Source organism: Vulpes lagopus, chromosome 23 (genome assembly GCF_018345385.1).
Source record: "Vulpes lagopus strain Blue_001 chromosome 23, ASM1834538v1, whole genome shotgun sequence".
Taxonomy (NCBI): domain Eukaryota; kingdom Metazoa; phylum Chordata; class Mammalia; order Carnivora; family Canidae; genus Vulpes; species Vulpes lagopus.
Window position 1 is genome coordinate 61,562,911 of NC_054846.1, and position 15,172 is coordinate 61,578,082.

At 53.7% G+C, this 15,172-nt stretch overlaps 1 protein-coding gene across 7 annotated transcripts in view; it reads right to left on the minus strand.

Moving 5' to 3' along the window:
- The window catches only part of RIMS3 (regulating synaptic membrane exocytosis 3), a 41,422-nt gene extending 26,795 nt beyond the window's left edge, over positions 1-14,627 (minus strand). For 3 of the 7 annotated variants that reach the window (XM_041739158.1, XM_041739153.1, XM_041739152.1), the window contains exon 1: positions 14,339-14,627. The gene's annotated coding sequence lies outside the window, so the exon portion shown is untranslated. Of the gene's footprint in view, positions 1-12,559; positions 12,651-12,756; positions 12,903-14,338 lie in introns of those variants that run through there. The other 4 variants (XM_041739157.1, XM_041739156.1, XM_041739154.1 and 1 more) reach the window with 3 other exon arrangements.
- Positions 14,628-15,172: the final 545 nt, after the last annotated feature.

The window sequence follows — 15,172 nt, forward strand, 5'->3', positions numbered from 1 at the left end:
AGCTTGCATGCGGAGCACCAGGCCAGCTTCCCTCCTGATTACGTGACCTTTGTCTCTCCCAAGCCAGACTCACACACACAACACTATATACACACAGGGAGAAACGTAGGGCACTCAATTTCAAATGTATGACCACACACCATACAGACCCAGACAGATGATATACCCGTAAATACATAATCACATGCGTACACAGATATGCACATGCACCCCCAAGACAAAGGCACACAGAAGCAGTCACACTGACAGTCACTGGCATTTGCAGACTCATATATGTGTACACACTCACACACACTCGTACACACACCCCTCTCCTTGGCCTCTGCCCAGCCCAGAGAGGCGGGAAGAGCCCATCCCTTCAGGGGGCAGGGAAGTGGGAAGTATCTTACCTGGATCTTGGGTTCCCTTGGCTGAGGCATGCACACCAGCTCTGAGCAGCCGCTCGTGTGAGCTTGAATACACACACACTCATACCCGCTCCAGCCCCCAGTACCACTCTCCTGGCCCCCATCCCTGCAGGCCGGACAAAAGAGCTCCTCAGTGAGGTTTGTGGTGAGGAGATGAGAAGGCTGGCAGGGAGCAGCTGCTGTCACCATGGCTACCGAGCTGACCCACTTCTCCTCCACCCAGCCTGGCCCACCCAGCCTAGGCAAGGGAGGACAAGCAGCTTTGGGCAGGGTGGGGGGCCCTCTCCCATCACACACAGTAAAGAGGTGGCCCTCTGAGGGTGTAGTAAGGGATGGATTGAGGGCCAATTTTGTTCCTGCATAGAAAGGCGAGAGCCAGACATTCTTTGAGGGGATCAAAGTACTAAGAAGATGGCCCCTGCTAAACCTAGCCCCTGGCCTCCCTCAGCATCTGCCTCAGGGACCTACATGGGTCATGCACTTGCCCTGAACACATTCTCAGACACAGTCCTCATGGCAGAGCAGAGGGTGGGGTGACCAAGCCCAAATCTGTGTCCCCAAGGACTCAGGACACCGAAGGGAAAGAGAGACCCAGAGCCATTGAACCCTGTGTCCTGCTCAGATCAAGGCTGCTGAGGGCAGGGCTTGTCCTCCCCACTTGCACTAGGGGCTGCTGGAGGCATGGTCATGCCTTCATTCCTCAGACAGGGCTGCCATGTATCTTCTCTCAGCCAGGAGACTCCTGAGGACATGGCTGAGTGTCTTCCCTCCGAACTGGGGATATAGAGGAACCATACAGCCTTCAGACAGCTCAGTTTTGTGAGATTGCTCACAAAGAAGAAAGAACCACTCCTGCATGACAGCTACCCATAGCTCCTCATTTCCTCCAGGATAAAGTAAAACCCCCTCACACCAAGGCCCATAAGCCGAGTGACTCAGCTCATCCCATGCCCCTGCCCTTCTGTATTCCAGCTGCACTTGTCTTTTTCTCATTCTTCAAAAGTACCCTTTGTCTCTTGTCTGCCTGGAATGCTCTTCTCCAGCCCATCCCCACCCTCATGTATTGAAGCCCCGTATTTATCTGTTGTGCCACCTTTGCCTGGCTAATCCCTACTTGTTGCTCGGTCCCAGTTGGAATGTCACTTTCTAGGAGAGTCTTCCCAGACAAAGTGAGTCCCCTGGTCATGCTCTCCCAGAGTCTGTTCTGTCCCTGCCTGGTATGTGAATTGTGTCCCCCGTGCCAAAAGATATGTTGAGGTAGTAACCCCAGTACCTCAGAATATGACCTTGTTTGGAATGGGGTCATTGCAGATGTGATTAGTTAAGTTGAGGTCATGCTGGAGTTGGGTGGTCCCTAATCTAATATGACTGGTGTCCTTATAAGAATACAGTTACACAGAGAGAATGCCATGTGATGATGTAGGCAGAGTTTGGAGTGAGCAGCAACAAATTAAAGAATGCCAAGGATTGCCAGCTGTCACCAGAAGTGAAGAGAGAGCCATGGAACAGCATTTCCCTCAGAAGGAATCAATCCTGCCAACACCTTGATCTTGGACTTTTAGCTTCCAGAACTATGAGAGAATACATTTCTGTGTTTTAGGGAACCCAATTCGTGGTACTTTGTTAGAGCTCCCCTAGGAAGCTCATATACTGCTATTCCTAATTTGTTCAGTGCCTGTCTCCCACACCCCAGCCCCTGGCTGTGAGCTGCCAAAAAATAGACACCATGTCTTCTTCACCCTGAACCGCCAGTGCCTGGCATATGTCTGGCCCACAGTAGGGCTTTGTAAAACTGTTGAATGAATGAATGATGATCTCAAACAAATATTAAATTAACAGTATTTATAGTTGGATAGTAGAATGGTGAGTCATTTTTATTTTCTTCATGTGACATATTGTGTTTTTCTAAGTTTCCACTTCAGAAACTATATTGATGTTATCATAAAGAAAAACTAAAATACATATTTTTCTTTTCAAAACATACATTAAAATGACAACCATTTCCACCAATACATGTTTTGTGAAGAGGAAGAAGTTCTGCTATATGCTTGATAACTACTTTTTCATTGATTAATTGATTCCTTCTTGTGTCGCTAGAGTGCTTTCTGGAGTCAGATTTATAGAGCCTGAGCTCCCAGGCCCTTGGGGGGAGTAGATTCCAGGTGAGAGGGATCTAAGCAACGTATGCGTGCTTCTCAGCCATCTACCCCTTCCCGTAGCTTGTAGGATCTGGCCAGATGTGGTACCTGTCACCTGATGGGAGCTGCTAGACTTGGCGCTTGAGAACATCACCAGCTCTGGTTGAAGACCATTCCCAAACAAGCAAAATCCTACCCTTAATGAATGTAGCCTCAAACTTGAATATTTACACAAATAACTTGGGGATCTTGTTGAAATGCAGATTTTAGGGATCCCTGGGTGGCTCAGCAGTTTCCCATGCCTGCCTTTGGCCTAGGGCATGATCCTGGAGTTCTGGGATCGAGTCCCACATCAGGCTCCTTGCATAGAGCCTGCTTCTGCCTGTTTCTCTGCCTCTCCCTCTCTGTATCTCTCATGAATAAATAAATAAAATCCTAAAAAAGATAAACTGTTAAAAAAAAAAAGAAATGCAGATTTCAGTCCCATGGGTCCCAGGTGGAACCTGAGACTGCAATTTTAACAAGGTCTCAGGCAATACCCCACTGTTGCTGGTCTATTCTGGTTGTTCTGTAAGAGTGAATGCTTCAGGATAGGGAGACCAGAAAAGGCACATTGGGAAGTGCATTGCAGAGTACCTCACCTCAAAAGATAGGTGGCATTTAGAGAGGTAGAGGTGGCAGGGAAGAGATGGGAACTGCCTGGGAAGGTCCAGGGAGAAAGTACTTTGTTCACAGGATAGTGAATAGAGCAGTGCACTTGGAACAGGAGGCAGATACAGTTGTGGAAGGGAGGGCTAGAAAGGTAGGCTAGGAACAGCCAGGGAAGGGCTCTGAATGCAGGGTTAAGAAGCTTGGCTTTAATCCTGTAGGGAGTGAAATCTGACTTGACTTAGATGTAATGTTTTACAGAGATCAATCTGACACTGAGTGCAGAATCAGAAGAAAGCCTGACAGAAGGAAGAACAGTCAAAGGCAGATAAGAAGGCTGCATTGCTTCAGCTAATGGAGATGGGAAGAGGGAAGGGGTGGCCAGGAATCACGAGAAGGCTTGGGGGGTTGCTTGGAGTTAGCGACGGGACAAAGTTGGGGAGAGGAAAAAACAGAATCTAAAGTGATTTACATGAAGGGTGGAGACTAAGAAGCACCATCAGCAAAGCTTGAGGTCCCAGAGGAAAGCACTGGCTTAAGGGGAAGATAAGTCCCATCTTAGATGTGATGAGTCTGACATAATACTGCAACTCCCACATAGAGGTGTTGGGCAGGTAAGCAGATTCAGTAGAGCTCAGGAGAGCACTGTGACTAGGCAGGATTTGGATGCATACCCTGAAGGGAAAAGTGGGGTATGGAGAGGAAAGAGAATGCCCAGAGGGGAGTACAGAGTGAGCAAAGGGTGAGCGGTAATACTCACAGCTAGGGGTAAGAGGAAAATAGAATCCATTGAAGCAGGGAGAATCAGCATAGAAGGCAGAGAAGACACCATGAGTATACAGATGGCCCTACCTGGAGGCCCTACCATACTGTGACATCAAAACCAAGCAAAGGCCTGCCCAGCCAAGGATGCAGGAGGGCAAGTGAAGCCCGGGCTCAAAAAAAAAGAGCGCGGGCTCAAAAAAAAAGAGCGCTGCTTGAATGGAAAGCAGGATTTGAATTGGTGGAGAAGAGGATTGGATTCCCTGGAGTAGGTCTGGACTTTAGCAGGATCCGGGGGGGGGGGGGGGGGGCTGAGGCTCCAAAGCACTTATTCCAGTTCAGCCCAAATACGGAAAGGATGATCCCCTAGCTTGCAAACACACATACATGACATGTGCACACCTCAGAACCTACTGAGCTCCCAGGGCAGAGCAGAGAAGGTGGGAGTACAGGTCTTCGGAGCAAAACCTTATTGCCGCGAAGCGCATAATTTATCACCCAACTAGAGCTCTTTTGAGAGTGAGCGGAGACGCTAACCAACCATCACACCGGGACCACAGGTGCACATTACGGCTGTCCCAGGCAAACCCAGCCCTATCGTTACTCTAGCCCTGGGGGATACTGGGTCCCCAAAATGCCCGTTTGTTCCCTGTTCCTTCCTAGGAGGGGTGGCGGGATTGAGTCTCAGGCCCTAGGAACAGGCAAGCTCATGCTCCGAGGCAGGGGCCCGGCGGAGGATGTTGGTGGATGGGGAGCTCCGGCTCCACACACCCCCCCGGCAGCACCACGGACAGCGACCGGCCAGCTCGCTCCCCGCCCCCCGCCCCTGTTGCGCCAGGGCCGCCGGGGCCCTGATCAATATTTCACGGGGGGAAGGGGCTCGGGTTACCAGCCGGAAGGCGCCACCCGCCCTGGGGACCCTCCCCGGGAGCCCAGCACACGCCGTCCCCCCCTCCCCCGCTCCGACAGCACCGCCCCCGGGTGCGCTCCCATGCCCCGTCCGCTCCAGCCCCGGACCCCTCCCGGGGCACAGGGACCCGCAGCCGCACCGCACAGCCAGATGCGCTGTCCAAAGCCGGCGACTACACAGGCCAACAGGCGCACACCACACCCAGCAGCCAGCCGCCCAGACACCCAGCACACACGATATGCCTCGCAGACACACACCGCATGGAGAGGAGTTCACCGCAGACCCACCTGCACGCACAGACACCCTGCCACACTTGCACAAACCCACATGCTGCACAAAAACTCCCGCAGGGAAGCTCAGGTATATGCCACGAAATACATTTTCTACAGACACACACATCACACGCTGTGTGTGCACACACACATACTGAGTGCCTCAGACATATCGCCCAGAGCTACTTCATCACACATAAACTTTCTCTCTCTCTCTCACACACACACACACACACACACACACACTGTACACCTTCACAGAGACCCTCAGGCATTCACCATGGATACAGAAGCACATGCCTCACACTACCCAGGCCCCCCACCCTCCTGGAGCCCAGGGCTGCCCTCCCACTGTGGACATGGGACTGGGGAAGAGACAGGCAGGACTTCTATCCCTCCTGACTGGCCCTGGTGTTGAGTCCTCTGGATAAATTCTGTGTGTATTGAGGCCTTTGAGGGTTGCTGCCCAATCCCCAGGGGCAGACAGCAGCACAAAGGGGTGGGAAGGGAGAAGCAGGGGAGAGGGGACCTTTGAGATCTCAAAGCCTCCCGGGCTTTGCTGTCCCGGGGCTCCAAGCTCTGGGGCATGAGGCTCCAGGGATGGCCCTGCCCTCACCTGCAGCTCCCACAGCCTCTGTACGCCCTGGGACTCCCACCCTCAGGGGGCCCTGAGGTTTGTGTTGTGCGTGGGGACCAGGAGAACTGTAGAGTTTGCAGCTCCTGCTCTTCTCAGGAGTGCCCAAGAGCTGTCTCAGAGATAAGGGCACATGCTAACCCCATCCTGGAGCCTCTCTCTCCAGCAGGGTTGGGTAGAGTGGCACAAATTCTCCTGTCTGCAGAATAACCATGGTAAGATTTTCTGAAAGAAATCTAAGACGGGCACGAGGTGAGGAGAGGAAGCAGGCTGGCAGAGCAGGAAGAGATTCCCAGATTTTCCAGGCAGGTGGAAGGGCACTTCAATATTATCTAGGCCAAAAGGCCATGTCCCGATGTCCCCATATCTCTTCCCCATTGTGCATTATCCACATAACACTGTGTGCCCCCTCAACGATTTCTGCCAAATCTCCTTTCTCTGCACTACTCCTTATTTATAGTCTTGAAATTGACACTTTTAACTTACATACATTTACTGTAAATAGAAACTTTGTGTTACTACTACAAATGCAAAGGCTATTACTGCTTTTTTTTTAAAAAAAAATTAAGATTTTATTTGAGAGAGAGAGAAAGAGAAAGAAAGTGCGAGCAGGGGAAGAGGGAGGGGGAGAAGCAGACTCCCCACTGAGTGGGGAGCCCGATGCGGGGTTCCACCCCAGGACCCCGGGATCATGACCTGAGCCAAAGGCTGATGCTTAACCGACTGAGCCACCCAGGTGCCCCTATTATTGCTTTTAGCAAATAGAAAATGATGGTAAAATAAATACGGTAAAAGCCAACTGTAATATTAAATTTTAGCTACATGGAGTTGCCAGTAAGACCTCTTCATTATAAAGGGAAGGGCAGCAGTGTTGGTAAGTTGTTAAAGACACACTGGCACTTTCTCCCTGGGACAACTTGGACTTGACAGAGTTGAAAGGGAACCAACTTTCTTACCACATGAGCCAATTCTACATAGTGACAGGTCCACGAGCTGCTGAAAGTCACCTCAGGTCTTGCTGAAGGTGCTACTCCCCACAGTGAGAAGCTCGAGGCTTGCCCGCCTCCTGTAGGAGCTTGGGCACAGTGGCTAGCTGGAGCCTCGATGCCAAGGTCCATTCTGGTAATAACAATCCTTAGATATTGCTCAATTTTTTCCTATTTATAAATTGGCCTTACAGCCACCCTCTAGTATGAGCTACACAGTAGGAATTATCATCCCCATTTCTGAATGAGAAAACAGAGGCTCTGAAAGATTAAGAGATTTGTTCAGAGTCACATAGCTACATAGGATAGGTCCTCAACTCCCACCCAGATGCCTTTTCTATGCTACCTGCCTCCATCTGTTCCCATCACTGGGGGAGCTCTTGTTCTAGGCTGGCCCCTTGCTAGGCAGTGGGGAGTAGAGGTAAAATGATAAACTTGCATCTGCCTATGAGGCCCTCACAACCCCCAAAGGCAAACAGGCAAGTAAGAGCTTTTACTCTAGAGTTATATTGTTGCGTGTTCCTAATCTAATAATGGCATCACTCTGAACCTCAGTTTCTTTGTCTGTAAATGGGGGTAATAATAGTACCTGTTATATGGGGCATAAGGATTCGATGGAATAATGCATGCGCATAGAGTCTGGCACAGAGTAAAGACTGAAAACCACTTATTACTAGGGAAGTACAAAGAATAGAATTAATTCGGGTAAAAAATGGCTGCTGGGGTGGGTAGGCATGGCATGGTCCTTCACTGAGGAGAGGATATGAGTTCCATCTTAGAGAATGAATAGGATTTGGAGAAGGAGAACTATCCTGTCTGCTCAAGCTCTCCTCTTCCTTCTCTGCCCACTCCAAAGAGAAGTGAGAAAACTGAGGGTGTCACCTTCCAATCTCTCTGCTCTGGCCTTTGAATGACGACAGACAAGCTCTTCAGAGCCTGCCCTGGGCGTTGCTGCCTCAGGAAAGCCTCCCACTTTAAGTCACAATGCCTGGGCAGTCTTCTCCACCTGCCATCCATGGAAGGTTGGGGGCCAGGTGCACCCTGGCCCTCCAAGGATCCTAGCAGATGTCTTTTAACGGACTTGCTCAGACAACAAAGACCCTCCCTACCACCTCCCTTCTCCAAGGGGGTCAAGATCGAGGTGGGCCCGTCTGACCTTGAGAGCCTTCCCAGCAGGTTCAGTTGATTGGACCTGACCCACTCAGAGCCAATCAGATCCTGTCATACAAGTTCCGACCTGGATCTGTCAGACCCCTCTGAATGCGGTGGTGAGTTAGGACACAAGGCAGCAACTATTAGGTGGTCCAGGATCTGGTAAAGCAGAGAAAACCTAGTCTGCGGAGAAAGAAAAGTAAAGGCGGCCAGCAAGGTGGTGCAGAAAGCAGCTGCTTCAATTTCTCCCCACCTACAGGTCCTGCCTCCCAAAAGCTAACAATCTTTCTGCCCCTCCGTTCTCAGGAATCCCTTGTGACCTGGTATTAAACCTTTCTTTATTACTAAGTGGGTTTCTATATACAAGCAAAGACCTAATTAAGACAGAGGAGAAGCTGGGAGCTAGAAGCACAAAGATGAACAACCCTGGGGCAGGGCTGGAATCAGTGGGCCCGCACTGGATGACCTCAGCTCAACTGGAAATAAGGTAGAGATGTAGACTCTGTACAGATGTGGCCAAAGGAGGGTGGGTTAACACCACCCAGGAAGGGCCAGGAGGGTCCTTGGGGGCTTTGCAACAAAGCTGGTAGCTGAGCCAGCTCTGCAGAGTGAAGGACATTCTCCAGGGGGACAAAGCAGGGGCGGGGAGGCATTACAGGTAGAGGGAACAGCAAGTGCAGAGCCACAGGGGCACAAAACAGCCTGACGTGTTAGAGGAACTGCCAGAAGTTCAAAGTGTGTGTTGGGGGTGTGGAGCAGAGAAGACGAAGCTGGAGAGGCAGTTGGGTGCGGATTACAGGATCACAAAGGGCTTTGAATTCCATGCTAAGAAGTTGAGGCCTTTCTTGTCAGCAATAGGGAGCTATTGAAGTATTTTAAGTAGCAGGGGGTGACAGGGTCAGTTCTGTGTTTTAGAAAGATGGCCCTGGGGCCACAGGAAGAAAGGACTGGAGAAGGCAGGCCTGAAGGCAGGGAGGCCAGTTAGGACGCTGCAACAATGATTCATCTGTTCCTTTCATCCACCGAACAGCTCGTGGTGTACCTACTGTGTGCTGGGGCTAGGCGAAACAGGACTCCTGACCCCACGGAGTTCACAGGCTAGCGAGAAAGAGAAAGAAGGAAGAAGCAATTCAAGTGTGATGAGTGTCATGAAGAAGTACCAGGTCCTACGGAGGAGGGCGGTGTTTCGTTTCTGGTTTTTAGGCTTCACTGTGGAAATGATGTTTGAGCTGGTATCTCTCTGAAAGCTCAGTAGGAGTTAACAAGACACCAGGAGGAGTGCATTCCAGGATGAAGGAACATGTGTGAAAGTCCTGCCACTGAGAGAGGGAGAATGGTAGCAGATGAGAGAAAAAGGTGGGCAAGGACCAGATCACACAGGGCCTCGTGGACTGCGTCAGTCTGGCGTTTGTTCCAAGAAGCTTGGAAGGGTCTTACACGGGGAGATGATACAATCAAACGTTTATCTTTAGAAGATCACTCTGGCCGCAGCATGAAAAATGAAATAAAGTGGGGCAAGAAGAGAAACACAAGGAGCCCACTCTAGGCTCCTGGACTCTAGGCTGTTGCTGTGGTCCAGGTGGGAGCCGAGGGTGGTCTGGAAAGGGGCGATGGGCAGGCAGAGAGATACAGGAGAGCTAACACGACTCGCTGAGGACGCCTGTGGGATGTGGGGGTGAGGGAGAGGGAGGTGTCCAGGAGAACTTCCAGCTTTCCAGCTTGAGCAAGTGGGTGGATTGTGGCAGCAGAGATGAGCTGGAGATGCTGGAGGCAGAGCAGGTGCCAGCAGGCGGAGCTGGGGACCTGGGGACCTGGGTTTGGACCCCAGGCTGATTGTGAGACAGCTAAATGTGGCCCAGGAAGCAGTTACACCTGCAGGGCCTGAGCCTAGAAGAGACCACTCAAGTCCAGAGAGTGGTGAGATTACCTGGCTGAGGAGGAGGAGGAGGAGGAAGAGCAGTGGGCAGTGAAATGAGAAGGAGAGGTGGGGGGAGTCCTGGTGGCAGCAGGGCCTGGGGACAGAGTGATTAGAAGCACTGAGTTTGGCAAATCAGAACCATGAGATCCAAAGGTTAATTCTTTCAGCCCCAGGAGGCACCAGGCTTTGGCTCCACCTTTCCTGGCCAAGCCTCTGGCCTCAGCACAGACACTTTCCAGCTGAGACAGCCCTCCCTCCCCCACAGCACCTCTTTCTCCTCTGAGCACACAGCTCAGGGGGCCCCTCCTCCTCAGGAAGACTTCCTTGGTCCCAGCATGCACTGTGCTGTCCAACAACCTGGGTTTGAATCCCAGTTCCGCTACTTGATAGCTGTGTGACTTGGACCAAGAAATTTAACCTCACCTCCCTCATCTATATAACGGAAATAATAATAGTATCTACTTCATAGGGTTGTTTGAGGGTGAGTATGTAAAGTACTTAGCAGAGAACCTAGCACACAGTAAGCACTAAATAAATGTTACTATTATTAACATCCCACCCACCTTGGGACAGTTAGTCATGCCCTCCACCTTGTACCTCCTCCACTGGGGAACTATTTGCAGGTCTGTGTCTCTCCCTGCCTCTTCCTACCCCTACCCAATTTGTGGGGCTACATAACATGCAGGTCCCAGTGCTAAATGAAAATGTGGGACCCCTTGTGCAAAATTAGGCATTTCAAGATGGTGACAGCAGGACCCCGAACATGGGGTCCTAACCCAGGGCTCTGTGCAGCCACAGACTCCTGAAACCAGCCTTGTCCCCGCCCCCACCCAGCTCTGGGCCTGGCCTGGAGTAGGTGTCATCCCCAAGCAACAGATAAAAATGCCAACTGACATGGAGATAGGGTTTTATAATTTCCATCTGGAATTTCATTTTATCTTTCCCATAGAAATAACATCAACTCAGTCTTATAGTTGACAACACTGAGGGTTAGAGATGGGGTGTGCCTTGCCAGACATCAAACCACCTCATGAACTGCAGAGCTGGGATGTGAACAGAGGCCAGCCTGGTGCCAAAGCCTTGCCTCTTGCCCTCTGGCTCCTGGAGGAGGTAGGGAGAACCTGGCCCCAAGGGGTGAACTTTGTCAACAAGGCCCAGAGAGAGGGAGCTGGAGGGACTGGGACCGGCCCCCTCCCTCCTGGGGTGAGCCACATAAACAACCAGCTCCCTGGACACCAGGGCCAGCTACAAGCTACCCAAGGAAGGGGGTGTGAGAGGGCAAAAGGTTACTCGGAGAAGGTTTTGCCTGAAGGCCACAGACCCCAGCCCACACTCCCTGGAAATGAAACCCTGACTTCTCAGCTTCAAGGTCTTTAGGGGCTGCCATTGGCCTCAGATAGCTCCTAAGCCTTGAGGATCCTACTGACCAGGAAGGTCTGGCCTCTGGCACCTGTGCACCCTCTCTCCTCTCTCCTCCACAGCTGCCCTCTCCCACCATACCAGGCCCCTCCCACCATCATCCAGGCCTGAGCACACACGGCTCCCTCCCCTAATCCCTGCTTCTTTGCCCTCCTCAACCCCCTAGGCTCCCTGAATCCTTCCTTTCAACACACCGACACAGGTGCCCTGGGCCATCCTGGGCTAGGACGCAGGCTCCATGGAGGCAGGGTTGCTTGGCTCACAGAGCTCGGTATGTCAGGTGTCTGAATGCATCCCCCTGCAACAGAGGCAGGAGGGTCCTGCACCCCTTCTCCCCTTCTCTCCACTCCCCTTTTATCTTGAGCTCCAAATGGGAGAAGCCCAAACTTGCAATGGGAAGAGAATCACCATATAGTATGCACCCTCCACCTGCCAAGCCCTGGGCTGGGTGCTGTACATCTGGTCACTGCATCTAATCCCCAAGCACCTTCCAGATGGGGGTGGGGCAGTAGGAGTATAAATCATTCCTATGTTCCAGAGGAGTCTGAGATCTTGCCTGAAGTGGCAACAGAGCCTGGTGGTGGAGAATTCAGGATTTGAACCCAGGTCTGGCTGAGACCCAGATACCTGGTGTCCTCTCTGCCCCCGTGACTGTTCGCAGCCAGCTCACTTCCAACCAGGGAGCAACTGTTTCTCACCCAGGCCTTCAGTTCACACACATCCAAAGCAGCTCAGCTTCTCTGTCAGGTCAGCAAAACCCTAGTGCAGAAGGCAGCTCCACTGTCAGTGAGAGCCAGTGTGAAGTCACCCCTCCCCTGGGTCAACAAAATGACTGCGTAGTAGAAATGCCCCCAGCCCCTCATCAAACACTAATGGGGGAGACACTCCCCATGTCAGCAAAATGCTGGTACAAGAGGTATACCCTGGACCCCAAGTCAGCAAAAAACCAACGCGAGAGATACTTCCCCATCACTCTCCACCTGGGGCCCAAGACATGGGCTAGGGGTGCGCAGAGTCCTCCAAGGTAGAGCTCCTGGGGTGGGCTAGGGGGAAGCAGTGGGGCTAGGGCTGCCGCTGCCTGGGGGAGGAGGCTGCAGCCCGGGAGCGGGCAGACGGGGGTGAGAGTTCTCACATGGCACTAATGAAATCAACCACCAGCCTGCCCCCCCTTCCCCAGGGACCCTCCAGGCTCCAGCTGATGCAATGCCCAGGCCAGATAATTGTTTTCTTCCCTCCTTAAAGGGCCAGCTGCTGTTGCAGCTGCAGACATCACCCAGACACCCCCCCCCCAGAGACCCCACAGAGCTTAGCACCTGGTTTAGGGATAGGGGGAGCCCAGAAAGTAGCGGCTTGGCCCCAGGCTCTGCAGAGGAAAATCCAATTAAGGTCCGGGACCAGAAATGTCTGTGAGCAAGGAGGGAGACATGAGAGTTAAGACAGAGACAGCGCCTGGCCCACAACCACATGCCCCGAGGGAAAGGAACCTGGTCCCTGGCTGGGTCCTCCGCACCTGGCTTCTGGCTTGCCTGTCCTGTCAAGTCCTTGACGCAGGGGTTGCTAGTGAGTTCAGCAGTTCTCTTCTGAGCTTCCCTGAGTGCCAGGCACTGTGCGAAGCAGCTCAGATCCACCATTTCATTCACTCCTCCCAGGAGAGCTGGAAGGTGGGTCTGTCTTACCAAAGGAGGTTCCTAGAGGGGAAGTGATTCCCTCAATAGGACCCAGCCAGAAAGTGGCAGAGCCTGGGTTTGAAGTCAAGTTTGCCTTCAGACCCTGCAGAGGGTTGAGTAGGTGTCAAACCCTAGGGCTCGAGGTCCCTAAGCCAGGCAGCCTGGCACTGAGGGCAGGAAGGGGGTCTCTGGGCCCTGAACAGGTTCAGAAGGGCATAGTGCTTGGCTTAAGCACTGATTTCATGAACCCCTTCCCCAATTCCCCCCCAACCAGAGAATGTCCCAGTAGGCTGACCACATGTCCCCAGGGACAGTTGGCAGCTGCCTGATTACGGACTAATTGGTGGCTGGCAGCAACTGTGGGGGCTGGCTGGTTAATGCCCTGGTGACCAGGCCTAGCCCAGAAAGGCCCTCTTCCCTGACATTTCAGGCCCCAAACCCAAGGACCCTAGACTTAAAAAGGCATCATAGGCAGAAGACAGGACCAAAGGAGCATCAGCCTTCCTCTTCATACCCAGACAACACCCTTGGGTCTAGGGATAGACACTGACATTCACCCAGGCTCCCCAGTCCCAAAGGGGCAGTGCCGGTCAGCACCACTTGTTCTCTGGCCTTGGGTATGGCATTGCTTACTCCATTCAAGACCACAGGAGCTATGGGGCCCTCCCTGGGTTTCCAGGCCCAGGATACTGGGAACAAACCCACTCTTCTGGCCTGGGGTACCTAGAGAAGGTGATGTGGCCATGGGTCCAGACAGCCTGGAGGCCAGCCAGTGAAGTTGCCTGAATGAAAGGGTCTCCAGGTTGTCCACCAAGAGTCCTGCCATGCCTCCCTGAAACCTGGGCTCCCCACCATGGATTGACCAATTGTCTTTCCCAGCTTCTCCAAAGCCCCTCTTCCTATCCTAGGGCTGGAGTGAGTACCTCCCCTTTTCTTTCATGGGCTGGGGGTGGGGGGGAATGGGGGTCCGCTGGGCACCACAATGGTATTTCATTGGGAGGAAAGAGTGGCTGCTTCTCAACCAGGGCACAGGCAGGAGGGAGAAAGCAGGCTGCCTTCCAGCTCCCTTTCCAGGAGAGATTTTAAGCACTTTCCAAAAATGCCATGCGAGGCAATGCTGTTGAAGACCAGGGCCCCAGGTGTTCTGAGAATCAGCAAAGAACTCAAGACTCTGGGGTCCCCTACCCCATTTTCCAGGCTTCCTCAAACACCCCGCGTTCCCCTCTCCTACCTTGGCCCCCACCCCAGAGCCATCACACACACTCAGCTCATCCTCCGAGCCCCCGCCTCCCCCCAGACCCCGCACGCTCACATCCCTACGTGGCGCCTCACGGCCGGAACCCCCTCCCCCCGCCGGTGGTGCCCCGGACCTCCGCAACCCCCTCCCCACGTCCACTCCCAGGCGAGCAAGGCCTACCGACTTACCCGGAGGTGGGGCCAGGGGCCAGACAGGGAGGGGTCTCCGCCGGGCGAGGCGGCTCCGCAAGGCGGGGCAGGTGCTGCCCCGGGGACCCCGCCCCGCGGACCCGGCGGTGGGCGCGGCCCGGTCCCAGGCGGGCGGCGGACTCCGAGGGCGTGGGGGCGCGGGGCGGGGAGGGGCGGCGAAAGAGGCTCACGGGGGCATCGCCCGCCACCGGGCCGGGCAGCTCCGCTCCGCCCGCCTGCGCTGCCGGCTCCGCAGCCGCCACGGTTCCCAGCCGCCGCCGGGTGCAAAGCCCAAGCCCCGGCCGGCGGGAGGCGAAGAGGGAGGCGGGGCCTGGCGGGGGCGGGGCCTCGGCCCGGCGGGTGGGGCCAGGGGCGGGGCCTCGGGCGGTGGGCGGGACCCAGGGGAACGGATCCAGCCTGGGTTTGCCCGGTTGCAGGCGACCCCTTAAGCTAACGAGACCTGAGACCGGACCTGAGACCGACCTCGAAGGGTTGGGGTCTAGAGGACGCCTCAAGGCTCTCCACGTCCCTAGGACACTCCCGCCTCATGCCTGTCCCCCCCTCCACCACCATTTCTATCTGTACTTTTTCATCCTTACTCCTCTTCGGGGCACCTCGCAGGGCATCACTGGCACCACGGCACCCCTACTCCATCCTGGACCGGATCCAGGAAAGTCAGATGGTGGGGGATGGGGGAAATGGCTTACATACTCAAATTCAATGTACAGGTGGAACAATTGAAGCCGAGACAAGGAGACATGACTTGCCCAAGTTCCTGCTGGGAAGAAAAAGACTTTGTGAGACCCTGAAACGTGGAGAGCCTGAAGCTGGGTC